The 14722-nt window shown below is 40.1% G+C and overlaps 1 protein-coding gene across 1 annotated transcript in view; it reads right to left on the reverse strand.

Annotated features, from left to right (window-relative positions):
• NECAB1 (N-terminal EF-hand calcium binding protein 1) overlaps positions 1 to 14722 on the reverse strand; it is a 162069-nt gene that overhangs the window by 83544 nt on the left and 63803 nt on the right. The gene's annotated exons all lie outside the window — the stretch shown is intronic.

The following is a 14722-nucleotide window of genomic DNA, read 5'->3' on the forward strand; positions in this document are numbered from 1 at the left end:
CCATTTACTCATTCCACTACTTAACGCATGTTTATTTAGTGGCGCACTGGTTAAGAGTTCAGCTGCTAACCAAAAGGTCAGTGGTTCAAATCCACCAGCTGCTACTTGGAAACCCTATGGGACAGGTCTACTCTGTCCTGTAGAGTCACTATGAGTCGGAATCAACTTGATGGCAGTGGGTTTATGTGCCAGGTAGGAGTCTCCGGGTGGTGCAAAAGGTGAACATGCTTGGCTGTTAACCAAAAGCTTCGTGGTTCCAGTCAAGCCAGAGGTGCTTCAAAGAAAGGCCTGGCAATCTACTTCGGAAAAATCAGCCACTGAAAACCCTATGATGCACAGGTCAACTCCGACAAACATGGAATTGACTCGGTGGCTCCACAGGAGAAAAGACCTAGAAATCTACTCCCATAAAGATTGTTGTTGTTGTTAGGTGCCATCGAGTTGGTTCTGACTCATAACAATCCTATGCACAACAGAACGAAACACTGCCCGGTCCTGAGCCATCCTTACAATCGTTGTTATGCTTGAGCTCATTGTTGCAACCACTGTGTCAGTCCACCTCGTTGAGGGTCTTCCTCTTTTCTGCTCACACGGCACTTTGCCAAGCATGATGTCCTTCTCCAGAGACTGATCCCTCCTGACAACATGTCCAAAGAATGTAAGATGCAGTCTCCCCATCTTTGCTTCTAAGGAGCGTTCTGGTTGTACTTCTAAGACAGATTTGTTCATTCTTTTGGCAGTCCATGGTATATTCAATATTCTTTGCCAACACCGCGAGTCAAAGGCGTCAATTCTTCTTCGGTCTTCCTTATTCATCGTCCAGCTTTCACATGCATGTGATGCGATTGAAAATACCATGGCTTGGGTCAGGCACACCTTAATCTTCAAGCTGACATCTTTGCTTTTCAGCACTTTAAAGAGGTCCATAAAGATTACAGCCTAGGAAACTCTTTGGGGCAGTTCTACTCTGTCATATGGGGTCACTATGAGTTGGAATCAACCCAACAGCACCTACCAGCAACACATCATGAAGAAGATATAGATATTCCAGCAAGCAACTGCAATACACAAGATCATTGTTATGACAGACAAGGTGCAACTAAAATTCCGGGCAAGGAATGCCCGAGCAGGCCTAGGGCAAGTCAGGGAGAACTTCATAGAGGGGTCCCCAACGAGGGCTGACTTACCTGATGAATAGCCTTAACCAAAGGGAGGATAACCCCTGTGAATAAAGTCATGGAGAAGGCAATATCTTGTCATGGCTGGAGAATATGTGTAACTCAGCTCTGCTAGGGCATAAAGGACAGGAATTAAAGATAATTGAGGACAGGAGGCAGCAAGGAAGCAGGATGCTGATTTCAGTGGTAAGAGATGCTGGGTGCATTGGAAGCATTCCTTTCTAGGATCTCTCAATTTTATACTTGTGTCCAGGTCAGTGTTTTTTTCTCCATCTGCATCAGAATCCTCTCAGGTCCCACCACTCAACATGTGGTCTGTGGACCAGCAGTATCACCATCACCTAGGAACTTGCTAGAACATAGCAGCTCGGGCCCACCAGACTTACTGAATCAAAATCTGCATTTTAATAAGATCCCAGGTGATTTGTATGCACATTAAAGATTGAGAAGTATTTCTCTAGGGAACTTGTTAAAAATGCACATTATTAAAAAAGTTCCAGACCTGTTAAATGAGATTCCCAGGAGGGAATGAGGCCCAGGAGTCATCATTTCTTACAGGCTCCCTAGGAGATTCTGATACGGATTAAATGTTGAGAGCCACTATGGGCAATGGAAAGTCAGAGATGATTTTGAAACGGAGACTGACATCCTCAAATTTGTCTATTACAAAGATGATCTTGGATGCAGGGTGGAAAGTTTGGGGAATATTGCAATGAGGAAAAACAAAGACAGCATCAATTGCTGGGGGTGATTTAATTGCAGATACAAGGGCAACATGCTAAGCCCATCGGTATAAAAGATGGAGGTCATACCAAAGCTTTGAGGTTAAAGGCGATATTTATAGGGACCTAGCATTTAAGCTATCTTTGATGATATATATCTGCAAGCCTCAAGATGTGGCAAGAAGGGAAGGAAGGCCAGTGATGCCCTTGGTAGTGACTGAGCTGGGACTACTGCTTCATTCCTGTTACTGTGACTCATGTTTCTCATTTGAACCTCAATGCCAGTGTGAGCTGGGCAAGTGTGTTTTGTCCTTAAATTGTCTTAGAGAGAGAGAGAGAGAAGGATTCAGATCAAATATTGCTTCCTCGAGACCCTTATTTTTTCAAAGAGAGTAACTTCCTGGAGAAAAGATCTACTTTTATTGAAATCTGCCTGCGGGTTGCTTGGGCATATGTAAAACAGAGTTGTGCAGTTGGCATGGAAATGGGAGAGAATCAACCCTCATCAATTTAAGTGAAGAAGCTTTGACTGAATTATATACATGAAAAATATTGAATTGGCAAATGTTTGTGTTATCTATAATTTTACAATAAAACATGCGAAAAAAGCTGAAGGAAATAAACTGTTAACATTTGTTAAAAAAAGAGAAACTTTGAGAAGTAAAAAGAGGTTGGACATTGGGTCTAACAAAAGAATAGGAAACGACTTAAAAACAGATGAATTAAAAAAGTTTTCTAACAGAAAGCAACAATCTACTCATGGATCCCACCCACTAACCAAATGTGACAGAGATACTGGCAACATCTCTAACAAAGTGCTAAGCAGAGGTCAGTTTCTTCCTTTCCTACTGCACCTAATTGATACTGTAGCATCAATAAACTACCGAGTTTTTTCTATTCTGCATCTCAGTCCTCCAAGTTGTTTTAAGGTCTGGTCTAAGAATTCCAAGTCAGAACCAGAGGACCCATAGCTGCCACAAAGACTGCACTTGGTCACTGGCCTCACAAAGCAACCTCTTGAATTTAGGTGAGTCCCACAGTATGTACCTTGCTATAATCCCCTTGGGAGTATTCTAAATAGGAGAGATAATAACTGAGATGGAAGAGAGTTAGAATACCCACACTCTGAATAGGGGCACCAGTTGGGAATCTAAGGACATAGGTTTTTAAAAATTTTTTAATTGTGCTTTAAGTAAAAATTTACAAACCAAGTCAGTCTCTTATACAAAAACTTATACACTCCTTGCTATATACTCCTAGTTGCTCTCCCTCTAACGAGACAACACACTCCATCCCTCCACTATCTATTTTCTTGTCCATTTGGCCAGCTTCTGACCCCCTCTGCCCTCTTATCTCTTCTCCAGACAGGAGCTGCCCACATAGTCTCATGTGTCTACTTGATCCAAGAAGCTCACTCTTCACCAGTATCATTTTCTATCCCATAGTCCAGTCCAATCCCTGTCTGAAGAGTTGGCTTTGGGCATGGTTACTATCTTGGGCTAACAGAGGGTCTGGGGACCATGATCTCTGGGGTCCTTCTAGTCTCAGTCAGACTATTAAGTCTGGTCTTTTTACAAGAATTCAGGGTCTGCATCCCACTGCTCTCCTGCTCCCTCAGGGGTTCTCTATTGTGTTCCCTGTCAGGGCAGTCATCAGTTGTAGCCAGGAAACACCTAGTTCTTCCAGTCTCAGGCTAATGTAGTCTCTGGTTTATGTGGCTGGCCCTTTCTGTCTCTTGGGCACATAATTACCTTGTGTCTTCAGTGTTCTTCATTCTCCTTCGGTCCAGGTGGGTTGAGGCCAATTGATGCATCTTAGATGGCACCTTGGTTGCTTCCATCTTCTTGCTATTGTAAACAATGCTGCAATGAACATGGGTGTGCATAAGTCTGTTCGTGTAAAGGCTCTTATTTCTCTAGGATATATTCCAAGAAGTGGGATTGCTGGATCGTATGGTTGTTAGATTTCCAGTGTTTGTACCATTTTACATTCCCACCAGCAGTGTATAAGAGTTCCAGTCTCTCCACAACCTCTCCAACATTTATTATTTTGTGTTTTTTGGATTAATGCCAGCCTTGTTGGAGTGAGATGGAATCTCATTGTAGTTTTGATTTCCATTTCTCTAATGGCTAATGATCGTGAGCATTTCTTCATGTATCTGTTAGCTACCTGAATGTCTTCTGTAGTAAAGTGCCTGTTCATATCCTTTGCCCATTTTTTAATTGGGTTATTTGTCTTTTTGTTGTTGAGTTTTTGCAGTATCATGTAGGTTTTAGAGATCAAACGCTGATCGGAAATGTCATAGCTAAAAACTTTTTCCAGTCTTTTTACCCTTTTTGTGAAGTCTTTAGATGAGCATAGGTGTTTGATTTTAGGAGCTCCCAGCTATCTAGTTCCTCTTCTGCATCATTAGTAATGTTTTGTATACTGTTTATGCCATGTATTAAGGTTCCTAGCATTGTCCCTATTTTTTCTTCCATGATCTTTATCGTTTTAAATTTTATATTTAGGTCTTTGATCCATTTTGAGTTCATTTTTCTGCATGGTGTGAGGTATGGGTCTTGTTTCATTTTTTTGCAAATGGATATCCAGTTATGCCAGCACCGTTTGTTAAAGAGACTGTCTTTCCCCCTTTTAACTGTTTTGGGGCCTTTGTCAAGTATCAGCTGCTCCTATGTGCATGGATTTATGTCTGGATTCTCAACTCTGTCCCATTGGTCTATGTATCTGTTGTTATACCAGTACCAGGCTGTTTTAACTACTGTGGCGGTACAATAGGTTCTAAAATCAGGTAGAGTGTGGCCTCCCACTTTGTTCTTCTTTTTCAGTAATGCTTTACTTATCCGGGGCCTCTTTCTCTTCTATATGAAGTTGGTGATTTGTTTCTCCATATCATTAAAAAATGTCATTGGAATTTGGATTGGAATTGCATTCTATCTACAGATGGCTTTTGGTAGAACAGACATTTTTACAATGTTAAGTCTTCCACAAGCAAGGTATGTTTTTCCACTCATGTAGGTGTCTTTTGGTTTCTTGCAGTAGTGCCTTGTAGTTTTCTTCGTATAAGTCTTTTACATCTCTGGTAAGATTTATTCCTAAGTATTTTGTCTTCTTGGGGGCTACTGTATATGGTACTGATCTGGTGATTTCCTCTTCAATGTTCTTTCTGTTGATGTAGAGGAATCCAACTGATTTTTCTATGTTTATCTTGTATCCTGATACTCTGCTGAACTCTTCTATTAGATTAGAATACGGGTTATTAGAGGAGGTGCAGATCAATGTAACTCCAGTTGTCCTACAATGCAATCACCAAGGGACACGTGCCAGGTAGCCACAGTTTCAATGGCCTGGAAGAGGACGGTATCATCCTCTGATTTTCTAGGATCCAGACTTGTCCCTCAGCACTGCCCATGCTCTGGCAATGCAAGCTGGTGCTGCCCTGCAGGCTGACCAGTGGTGCCTAGAAAAAAACAAACCAAACCCATTGCCATTGAGTCGATTCCAACCCATAGTGACCCTATAGGACAGAGTAGAACTGCCCCATAGAGTTTCCAAGGAGCGCCTGGTGGATGTGAATTGCTGACCTTTTGGTTAGCAGCTGTAGCTCTTAGCCACCATGCAACCAGGGCTTCCAAAAGAAACCTTGCAAGGCCCTAATAATCCTTTTTTTCTTGGAGTTTTTTGTCCCTAAATATTTATCAATCCTACTTAGAGACTTTATCTTTTACAATAGTTCAATATTGGCAGACAACATTTAAGTAGATTAGAATTTAGACTATTAAATATATTTAACCTTGCTCACAAAGCTTTCTTATAGATATGCTTTCAGATCAAGCACTTAGATACATGAGCTTTCACTGCAATTATTCTTCACCCATCTAAAAATATCTCAAAATACTTAGGTACTAGGTTCAAGATTTACAAAAGGTTTCTGTTAGTTAGGTTATGAAACCACTTATAGACTTGGGTAGGGTCAAGAAAGTAATAATAACAGTCCAATGGGTTTTAGATCAGAGCTAAAGATGACTCAAATATAAAACCAAAGCCTCAGTGCTAGAGTTCAAACATGTTTAATTAATTAAAATTGAATTATGTATAGACTGCTAGGAAAAAGATATGGCCTAATGCTGCTAAGTAGGAAGGCCTTCACAATTCTTTGTGAAGAGTGAATAGTTTTGGCACTCCTATATATATATATATTTTTTTTTATATGCTGCTGGTAGATGTGTACACTGGAAGAACTTCTGACCCAGTAATTACTCTCTTAAGACTCTACCATACAGAAATATTTGTATTAAGAGTGCAAAGATAATACCTACAAGATTATTTACTTCCATCCTATTTGCCCTAATGGAAAGTCAGAAGCAACCTAAGTCCATTAAAAGGGACTTGGTTGAATAAATTAAAGTACAATGGAACATCACACAGATTAAGAAAATGAGGCATAATAGTATGCAGTTAGATGAAATATATCCAGAATATATATAGTATGATTTATTGTTGGAAAAAACAATATAAGCTCAAATATATCAATATATGCACAAAATGTCTGGAAGGATATGTTCCAAGCAGTGACAGTGGAGGCGAGTATCGGGGGAGAGAGAGGTGAATGAGAGACAGGCATTGACAGTTTACTTGATACGTCAACATACTTCTGTATTGCCACATTTTTAAAAATAATAGGTAAGTGCTACTTTCATCCATCACTTGTCTGTCATACTGTGGTGGCTTGCATGTCGTGATGCTGGAAGCAATGACATCGGTATTTCAAATATGAGGAGGGTCAGCCATGGTGGACAGGTTTTGGCAGAGATTCCAGACTGAGACAAACTACAAAGAAGGACCAGGTGATCTACTTCTTAAAAAATTGGCCAGTGAAAACCTCATGAATAGCAGAGGAACATTCTCTGGTATAGTGCTGGGAGATAAGCACCTCAAGATGGATGGCATTGAAAATACCACTTGAGAAAAGCTGCCTCCTCAAAGTAGAGTCAACCTGAATGATGTGAATGGAGTCAAGCTTTCCAGACCTTCATATTCTGATGTGGCACAACTCAAAACGAGAAAAAATGGCTGCAACAATCCATTAATAACCAAAACATGGAATGTACGAAGTATGAATCTAAGAAAACTGGAAGTGGTCAAAATGAAATGGAATGGGTAAAGATCGATATCCTCAAAGACCACATCCTTCAGTATGGATTACACCTCAGCATAAAGAAAACAAAAAACCTCACAACTGGACCAATAAGCAATATCATGATAAATGGAGAAAACATTAAAGTTGTCAAGGATTTCATTTTACCTGGATCCACAATCAATACCTATGGAAGCAGCAGTCAAAAAATCAAATGACACATTGCATTGGGCAAATCTGCTGTAAAAGACCTCTTGAAAGTGTTGAAAGGCAAAGATATCACCTTGCAGGCTAAGGTGCGCCTGACCCAAGCCATGGTGTTTCCCATCACCCCATATGCATGTGAAAGCTGGGTGATGAATAAAGAAGACTGAAGAAGAATTGGTGCCTTTCAATTGTGGTGTTAGAGAAGAATATTTGAATATACCATGGACTGCCAAAAGAATGAACAAATCTGTCTTGGAAGAAGTACAACCAGAATGCTCCTTAGAACCAAGGATGGCAAGACTACATCTCACACACTTTGGACATGTTATCAGGAGGGATCAGTCCCTGAAGGACATCATGCTTAACAGAAATTCAGTGAAAAAGAGGAAGGCCCTCAATGAGATGGATTGACACAGTGGCTGCAACAATGGGCTTAAGCATAACAATGATTGTGAGGATGATGCAGGACTGGGCAGTATTTCATTCTGTTGTACATAGGGTTGCTGTGAGTCAGAACCAACTTGATGGCACCTAACTACAACAGGGAAACCCTGGTGGCATGGTGGTTAAAAGTTATGGCTGCTAACCAAAACGTTGGCAGTTGGAATCCATCAGGCGCTCCTTGGAGACTCTACAGGGTAGTTTTACTCTGTCATATAAGGTTGCTACAAGTTGGAATCAACTTGATGGCAATGGGCTTGGTGTTGTTTTTTTTTTTTTTGGAACAACAACAGTGAGCAGAAATAGACTGTTATTGGCCATTTTGAATCAGACAATCACTTGTCTGTGGCAAGAAACTAGGAAGATAGCTACCGGGACAACCCACTAGAAGAGACACATATTTGTGCCCATTCCAAAGAAAGGTGATCCAACAGAATGCAGAAATTATTGAACATTATCATTAATATCACATGCAAGTAAAATTTTGCTGAAAATCATTCAAAAAGTGTTGCAGCAATATATCAACTGGGAACTGTCAGAAATTCAAGTTGGATTCAGAAGAGCACAAGAGATATCACTGCTGACATAAGATGGATCTTGGTTGAAAGTAGAGACTAGCAGAAAGATGTTTACCTACCTGTGTTACACTGACTATCCAAAGGCATTCGACGGTGTGGATCATAACAAATTATGGATAACATTGCAAAGAATGGGAATTCCAAAACATTTAATTGTGCTCATGCAGAACTTGTATACAGATCAAGAGGCAGTTGTTCCAGCAGAACAAGGGGATTAGTTAAAAATCAGGAAAGGTGTGTATTCTTTCACCATACTTATTCAATCTGTATGCTCAGCAAATAATCAGAGAAGTTAGACTATATGAAGAAGAATGTGGCATGAGGATTGGACGAAGACTCATGAACAACTTGCAATATGCAGATGACACAATCTTGCTTGCTGAAAGCAAAGAGGACTCGAAACACTGACAAAGATCAAAGACTACAGCTTTCAGTATGGATTACACCTCAACATAAAGAAAACAAAAATTCTCACAAGTGGACCAATAAGCAACACCACGATAAGCAGAGAAGAGGTTGAAGTTGTCGAGGATTTCATTTTACTTGGATCCACAATCAACGCCCATGGAAGCAACAGTCATGAAGTCAAAGAACGTATTGCATTGGGCAAGTCTGCTTTGAAAGGCCTCTTTAAAGTGTTAAAGAGCAAAGATGTGCCTAAGGTGTGCCTCACCCCAAGCCATGGTACAGGCATATGTCTAACATATTGCGGGTTTAGTTCCAGACCACTTCAATAGAGTGAATATTGTATTAAAAGGAGTCACACAAATTTTTTTGGTTTCACAGTGCATATAAAAGTTATGTTTACACTATACTATAGTCTATTAAGTGTGCAATAGCATTTGTCTAAAAAAAATACTTTGTTGTTAAAATATGCTAACCATCATCTCAGCCTTCAGTGAATCATAACCTTTTTGTTGGCAGAAGGTCTTGCCTCTATGTTGATGGCTGCTGACTGATTAGGGTGGTGGTTGCTGAAGGCTGGGGCAGCTGTGGCAATTTCTTAAAATAAGACAACGATGAAGTTTGCCGCACCGATGCTTCTGGCTTCCATGAAAGATTTCTCTGTAGCATGCAATGCTGTTTGATAGCATTTTACCCACAGTATAACTTCTTTCAAAATTGAAGTCAGTTCTCTCAAGCCCTGCCCATGCTTTATCAACTAAGCTTACATAATATTCTAAATCATTTGTTGTTGTTTCAACAATGTTCACAGCATCTTCACCAGGCATAGACACTGTCTCTAGAAACCACTTGTCTTTGCTCATCCATAAGAAGCAACTCCTCATCTGTTAAAATTTTATCATGAGATTGTAGCAATTCAGTCACATCTTCAGGCTCCATTTCTAATTCCAGTTCTCTTGCTATTCCTACCACATCTACAGCTACTTCCTCCACTGAAGTCTTAAATCCCTCAAAGTCAGCCATAAGGGTTGGAATCAACTTCTTCCAAACTGTTAATGTTGATATTTTGACCTCCTCCCATGAATCACAAATGTTCTTAATGGTATCTAGAATGCTGAATCCTTTCCAGAAGGTCTTCAATTTACTCCGTCCAGACCCATCAGTGGAATCACCACCTATGGCAGTTATAGCCTTATGAAATATATTTCTTAAATAATAAGACTTGAAAGTTGAAATTACTCCTTGATCCATGGGCTGCAGAATGGATGCTGTGTTAGCAGGCGTGAACAGGCGTGAAAACAGCATTAATCTCCTTGCACAGCTCTATCAGAGCTCTTGAGTGACCAGGTGCATTGTCCATGAGCAGTAATATCTTGAAAGGAATCTTTTTCTGAGCAGTAGGTCTCAACGGTGAGCTTAAAATATTCAGTAAACCATGTTGTAAACAGATGTGCTGTCATCCAGGCTTTGTTGTTTCATACACAGAGAACAGGCAGAGTAGATTTAGCGTAATTCTTAAGGGCCCTAGGATTTTTGGAATGGGAAATGAGCATTGGCTTCACAAGCTGCATTAGCCCTTAACAAGAAGAGAGTCAGCCTGTCCTTTGAAGCTTTGAAGCCAGGCATTGACTTCTCTCTAGCTGTGAAAGCCCTAGATGGCATCTTCTTCGCAGATAAGGCTGTTTTGTCTACACTGAAAATCTGTCGTTCAGTGTGGCCACCTTCGTCAGTTATCTCAGCTAGACCTTCTGGAGAACTTGCTGTAGCTTCTACATCAGCACCTGCTACTTCACCTTGCACTTTTATGTTATGGAGATGGCTTCTTAAACCTCATGAACCAACCTCTCTTAGCTTCCTCAACTCTCTCAGCTTTCATAGATTTGAAGAGAGTTAGGGCCTTGCTCTGGATTAGGTTTTGGCTTAAAGGAATGTTGTGGCTGGTATGATCTTCTATCCAGACCACAAAAACTTTCTCCGTATCAGCAATAAAGGCTGTTTCACTTTCTTATGATTCATGTGTTCACTGGAGTAGCGCTTTTAATTTCCTTCCAGAACTTTTCTTTTGCATTCACAACTTGGCTTAATGTTTAGTGCAAGAGGCCTAGCTTTCAGTCTATCTTGGCTTTTGACATGCCTTCATCACTAAGTTTAATTATTTCTAGCATTTGCTTTAAAGAGGCATGCGACTCTTCCTTTCACTTGAACACTTAGAGGCCATTGTAGGGTAATTAATTGGCTTAATTTCAATATTGTCATGTCTCAGGGAATAGAGAGGCCCGAGGAGAGGGAGAGAGATCGGGAATGGTCAGTCAGTGGAGCAGTCAGAACATACACATTTATCAATTAAGTTCACTGTCTTATGTGGACGTGGTTCGTGGTGCCTCAAAACAAATAGTAACATTAAAGATCACTAATCACAGATCACCATAACAGATAAAATAATAATAAAAATTTTGAAATACTGCAAGAATTACCTAAATGACATGAAGTGAGCACACACTGTTGGAAAAATGGCACTGACAGGCTTGCTTGATGCAGGGCTGCGACAAATCTTTAATTTGCAAAAAAAAAAAAAGCAATATCTGTGAAGCACAATAAAGCAAAGTGCAATAAAATTAGGTATGCCTATATTTTCAATCGCTTCATATGCATGCAAAAGCTGGACAATGAATAAGGGAGACCAAAGAAGAATTGATGCCTTTGAATTATTGTGTTGACGAAGGATATATGACTGCCAGAAGAACAAACTCATCTGTCTTGTAAGAAGCACAGCCAGAGTAGTCAGCAGACATGAGGACTGCAAGATTTCTTATGTACTTTAGACATGTTATCAGGGAGGACCAGCCCCTGGAGAAGGACATCATGCTTGGTAAAGTAGAGGGTCAATGTGATGGATTGACACAGTGGCTGCAAAGATGGGCTCAAGTATAGCAATGATTGTGAGGATGGTGCGGGACCAGGCAGTGTTTCGTTCTGTTGTACATAGGAATGCTATGAGTCAGAACTGACTCAATGATGCCTAACGACAATGACAACAACTACTACTTTCATAATTAAAATTATAATCTTTTAAAAAAAATACTTAAAGATTTGAATTCTAGGTCCATAATTCTGTAAACTAATGAGTTAAGTCAGAGCAACAGAAGGAAACTTTCAGATGCTTCAAAATTTTAATTAGTTTTTACCAGAGAGTACATGAAAATCCAAAATCTGCCTTCTACACCAACCAAGCTCTGCCCCTCCCAAGAGAGAATGTGTATTGGGTGTGAACTGACATAATTCACTTGCTAGCCCTGAAGCATGTGGCTTTGATTAGAATCCAAATTAAATATTTACTTTATATTCACAAAATAATGAGAAATAAAACTACACTCTGAAAATTAAAACGCATACTCTCGAATAGAGACTGGAAGGATTATAGAACATGATTGGGAGTACAATCACTGGATTAAAGAATATAGAGCAAGTCTGTGGGATTACAACCCCAAATACTAGTCTCTAACTAAAACTATTGGGGGAAAAGTCATAGTCAACATGTTTTCTATAAGTTCCTACTCTTAGCGTAGGTTCCTAATCTATTTCGCTTATTATATGAGAAAAACAGCCTCAAAAAAATTTTTTTTTGTAGAGGATACCATGGAGATACACTATCACACTTTAAAATTTAAAGTATTTTTAAGGGCAGGCTACAGGATAATATAATATTCCTTAATACCAAAAACAAACAAACAAAAAAACCTGTTACCACTGAGTCAATTCTGACTCATGGCCAGCCCTTGTGTCACAGAGTAGAACTGCTCCACAGGGTTTTCTTGGGTGTAATCTTTACGGAAGCAGTTTGTTGGGCCTTACTTCAGCTGAGCTGCTGGATAGGTTCAAACCGTCAACCTTTAGGTTACCAGCCGATCACAAACCGCTTGTGCCATCCAGGGACCTCAACATTCCTTAATAACAGTAGCAGATAAAGCAAATAAAGTAGAGCTTCTGAATATTTTGTTCTTAAAAGCCCTTATAACAGATTGCTTTCTCGTGAGCCATGCCTACCCAGGCAAAGTTCAGTGGAGAACAAAAAGAATTATCTGAGTGATTTGAGGAAAATGTTACTCTGAACTAAGATATTTATACCTTTGAGGTAAATGGAATTATCCCTCTTGGAATTATCAAAATAATCTTCTCAGGTCTCCACTCTAGCTCTCCACTTCATGGCAGGGACTGTTGGCACACAGCATTGTAGTAGCGGACCATGACCTGAGCTTTATTCATCATCAAGCCTGGAGGTCATGGTCCACATGGGCCCTTTTGGCCCCTTAGTATGATTGAATACCTATGCCTACATGATGCTGTGGCCTGACTGTATGTGAAAGCACGTAAGGATTTTCCCCGTGATTCTCTGTTGGTGTTTTATAAATAACAAAAGCATGATTTGCTTTGGTATCAAAACACCTTGCTTCTGCATTTAAAAAAATCTTGTTTTTCAGTAGGATTCTTCTTCCTGAGCCTGGGATGGACACTATGTAGGAACAGAAGTATATTTATAACCACCGGAGAATTTGAAGGCTCATGGTTGATGATTATCGTATTAGTTTTGTTCAGAGTTATTGCCTTGAAACCCTTTATTTAGATATTTGCCCTGTATGACATCTCTTGGTGTTGTTCTACCATTCTAATTAAATGGAAGACAACTATTCTTGCATATCATAAAATAGCCTTTTTGATAGCTTTGGTAAACTAGAAATCTGTAAGAATTATAAGATATTCAGTGAGTGCTTGTGGCTTTAATTAGGAGTTTTCAGAGAAACTCGCCTTTGTTGTTGTTGTTAGGTTCTGTCGAGTTGGTTCCAACTCATAGCGACCCTACGCACAACAGAACGAAACACTGCCTGGTCCTGGGCCATCCTTACAGTCGTTGTTATGCTTGACCCCACTGTTGCAGCCACTGTGTCAGTTCATCTTGCTGAGGGTCTTCCTCTTTTCCGCGGACCCCGTACTTTACCAAGCATGATGTCCTTCTCCAGGGACTGATTCCTCCTGACAACATGTCCAAAGTATGTAAGACACAGTTTCGCCATCCTTGCTTCTAAGGAGCATTCTGGTTGTTCTGCTTCCAAGACAGATTTGTTCATTCTTTTGGCAGTCCACGGCATATTCAATCTTCTTCCCCAACACCACAATTCGAAGGTCTCAATTTTTCTTCGGTCTTCCTTATTCATCATCCAGCTTTCACATGCATGTGACACGATTGAAAATACCATGGCTTGGGTCAGGTGCACCTTAGTCTTCAAGGTGACATCTTTGCTTTTCAACTCTTTAACAAGGTCCTGTACAGCAGATCTGCCCAAGGCAATGTGTCTTTTGATTTCTTGACTGCTGCTTCCATGGGGGTTGATTGTGGATCCAAGTAAAATGAAGTCCTTGACAACTTCAATCTTTTCTCCGTTTATTATGATGTTGCTCATTGGTCCAGTTGTGAGGATTTTTGTTTTATGTTGAGGTGTAACCCCTATTGAAGGGTGTGGTCTTTGATCTTCATCACTAAGTGTTTCAAGTCCTCTTCACTTTCAGCAAGCAAGGTGGTATAATCTGCATAACGCAGGTTGTTAATAAGTCTTACTCCAATCCTGATGCCCCATTCTTCTTCATACAGTCCAGCTTCTCGGATTATTTGCTCAGCATACCGATTGCCATCAGAATTATTTGAAAAAGCCTAGACAATAAAACTTACTACACCCTAAAACTTTACTTTAAAACATAAAACTTAAAACCTACAGAGCCACCATGTATCTGTCAGTTTGTTGTACTGTGGTGGCTTGAGTGTTGCTGTGATGCTGGAAGCTATGTGACCAGTATTTCAAATACCAGTAGGGTCATTCATGGTGAACAGTTTTAAGCAGAGCTTCTAACTAGGAAGAGAGGCCTGGTGATCTACTTCTGAAAATTAACCAATGAAAACCTTATGGATCACAAGAAAACATTGCTTGCTTTGGATATGTCATCAGGAGGGATCAATTGCTGGAGGAAGACATCATGTTTGATGAACTAGAGGGCCAGCAAAAG

The sequence above is a fragment of the Elephas maximus genome, chromosome 15, assembly GCF_024166365.1.
Source record: "Elephas maximus indicus isolate mEleMax1 chromosome 15, mEleMax1 primary haplotype, whole genome shotgun sequence".
NCBI classification, from domain to species: domain Eukaryota; kingdom Metazoa; phylum Chordata; class Mammalia; order Proboscidea; family Elephantidae; genus Elephas; species Elephas maximus.